This window comes from Meleagris gallopavo, chromosome 16 (genome assembly GCF_000146605.3).
Source record: "Meleagris gallopavo isolate NT-WF06-2002-E0010 breed Aviagen turkey brand Nicholas breeding stock chromosome 16, Turkey_5.1, whole genome shotgun sequence".
Taxonomy (NCBI): Eukaryota; Metazoa; Chordata; class Aves; order Galliformes; family Phasianidae; genus Meleagris; species Meleagris gallopavo.
Window position 1 is genome coordinate 1,273,014 of NC_015026.2, and position 2,759 is coordinate 1,275,772.

The window sequence follows — 2,759 nt, forward strand, 5'->3', positions numbered from 1 at the left end:
GATGAGCGTGGGGCGGGCAGGGGTGAAGGGCAGCGCCGGGACGGCTGGCACGGATTGCTGGAGGGGGTGGTGGCCTCCAGGACCGGAATCGGCCCCGGCGGCAAACGGGGGCGCGGCCGTTCTCGCCCACGGCGGTCCCAGGGTTGCTGCTGCCCCACCACGGCGATGAGTAAGAAGAACGGAAGACGTACCAGCTTACTCCTCTATACCAATAGAGCAGGAATCAGGACCCAGTGCTGCCCAAGACAGGAGGGAAGAAGGCAGACAGAGAGGGAAGGAGACATTAGAGAGGTGCTCAGCACAGCCTGCGACTCGATGGAAGAAAACAGGCTGCAACGAGAACGGTGGAGCCAAGGCCCAGCACTGCACCCCACAGCCATACTGCCAGCAAGGCGGGGCCCGCTGGCCCTTCCCCGACCTGGGGTGGGCTAGTTCCCCTCCTTAGGTCAAAGGGCATTTTGAGGCTGTGTTTGGTGCTGGGAAACAGGAGCAGGGAGGTCAGGGCCCAGGCACTAAGCTCTCACCCCAGCCCCTGCTCATTCTGGCCCATGTGGGCAGCACCCTGCTGGCACCCTCCTGCCAGGGACAGGAGGCCACAGACAAACAGTCCCAGGTGCTGTACCAGTGTCTTGGCCCAGAGAGGAGAAAGGGGGGAAGGACAGAAACAGAAGGGTGGGGGAGGTATAGAGAGAAAGGAAGACGTTCCCTCTGTTAGCCCCCCTCCCCCCCAGCAGGCAGCTCTGTGCACTGAGGGGATGCAGAGCCTGTGCTCCAGGCACATCCTGGCCCCTGGAGTGACATCTGGGCCCCAGTGGAGGAAGGGCTGCAGCACTCCGGGAAGCCAGTAGTGAGGTATGGAGCCCACAGCCTCCCCCTTGGCCACCTCACAGCACAGCACACACCCAGCAGTGCAGCCACTACCTGGCAGGTAGACATCGACCGGAGGGTCCGTGTCCGACTGCGTCAGGCTCCTGTGCTCCCCGCAGCCACCATCCTGCAGGACATCTTCGACAGAGGGAGGACAGCCACCTGGAAGCAGCCAGGAGTGCTGCAGTGAGTGCCGGGCATGAGGAAGAGGCAGCTCACGGTGCTGACAGGCTGCTCTTCATACACGGGCCGATGTTCCCCGCATGCACCTAGCGCACCCCTCTCACCCCATCCTCATGCTCTCATGGTGCTGAGTACCACACACCCTCACTGTGGCATGGGACACACTGTGTGCACAGCCCTGTCTCAGCAGAACCACAGCAGTATGTGCCATCTGCCCTTCAGCAGCAAGGGCAAACAGCTCATGGCACGCACAGCTAGAGCCAGTGCTGCCCCGGAAGAAGCTGGATCCACAGCTGGGCACGGCTCCCTTGCAGTGCAACATGATGCATGGCACCAGGAGAGCTGCTGCATGAGGAATGTCAGGTGTGGGCTTTTCAGATGAGCTGGATCCTCACCCAGGCTTCAGGATCAGCTTTGCCTACCAGCCCCCAGAGGCTCCCTCAGCCATCCCTGGCAAAGGACTGAATACGGGTAGAGGCAATGAGGGGGGAAGGAGCCCAGCTCTGCTGTTTGGAGCACAGAACTTCAAGCAAGCAGACACACCTGGCAAATACTGGGGAGATCTGTTGGTTTTGCTCTCCCACTTCTCAGGAGAAACCCTGGCAACTTCCCCTGGTAAAGCATAGCAGCTCAGAGCAATGGATTTCAGGGACTGCACAGTTCTGAACATGTATGTCCAGTGCCTGTCCCCTTCACAACGCAACACAAGTCTGACAGCCCCCAGGACTGAGTGCACACTCACTTTTCTGCAGGGATGAGCTGTCCTCCATCTCTTCCCCTGCCACACTCTGTAAGGAGAAACAGCACAAGTTACTTCAGCATCTCCTGCACTTGTCTCTTCTGTCTCTCTCCAGAGTGATGCTTGAGGCAGGGACTCATTTCAGGATGGGAGTGCTCTATGGCACCATAGAGTGTTTTACAGGCAACAGCAGCAGAAGAGCTCTGCAGATGCTGGACATACAAGGTTCAGCTTCCTGCTCAAACTGCTCAGCTCCTCCAGGAACGCAAAGGGCAAATGTCTGCCCTGATGTGCACTGACTGCAGTTCTTCCACCTCCCAGTTCCCAAAGCCCAGTTGGATGCACAGGCTGTGTCCTGAGGCATGGAACCAGGTGGGTGAGTGGAGGCAGACCAGACTGTTGACTCTGGGCTCTCTGTTACACCGAGGAAGCAGTGACCACTAAGGAGACAGTTTAAGCCCCAGAATCCCTGCAGGACAGCTCTGGCTCATAGCACAGACTTACTTCTGGGGAGCTGGTCTCCCTCAGGACCAGCTCGCCCTCGCCCAGTGCTGGTTGTGAGTCCGAATCCTCAGAGAGCTTCTCTTCATCCTCCTCGTGAATTGGTGATGAGGGAGACCGTAGTGTGCTGCAGTAAGAGAAACTCTGTTTGGTGGTAGCAGTTCCAGGTGTCACCACCCTGCCCCATCCCACCTTCCACCAGCAGCATTAGATAATTCAGAGCAGGAGCTCAAACTATTGAGACAGATTCACCACAGCTCTAAAGATCAGCTACACAGAGAGCAGCAGCAGCTCTGTGACACAGCCATTCAGTGTACTTTTAGCACAGCTCTGATTTCATGTCCTACCAATGCGACAAAGAAGCAGTTTCAGTCTTTTTCTTTCACTTCCTTTTCCTTCTCCTCCTCCTGACAATTTGAGGATCTTTCTCCTCTGCCAGATTTTTGACAAGAGGGTACAGAGCTAGTAA

At 57.4% G+C, this 2,759-nt stretch overlaps 1 long non-coding RNA gene across 2 annotated transcripts; it reads right to left on the minus strand.

Moving 5' to 3' along the window:
- Positions 1–131: 131 nt before the first annotated feature.
- LOC104913477 lies at positions 132–2,703 on the minus strand. 2 transcript variants are annotated; one of them, XR_002120115.2, is made up of 4 exons: positions 2,294–2,698; positions 1,793–1,838; positions 922–1,029; positions 132–236 (listed from the first exon to the last, which is right to left on the minus strand). It is a non-coding gene; the product is annotated as an uncharacterized LOC104913477 (long non-coding RNA). The 2 variants fall into 2 exon arrangements; XR_004161471.1 differs by having other exon boundaries at positions 185–203; positions 2,294–2,703.
- Between the last annotated feature and the right edge of the window lie 56 nt (positions 2,704–2,759).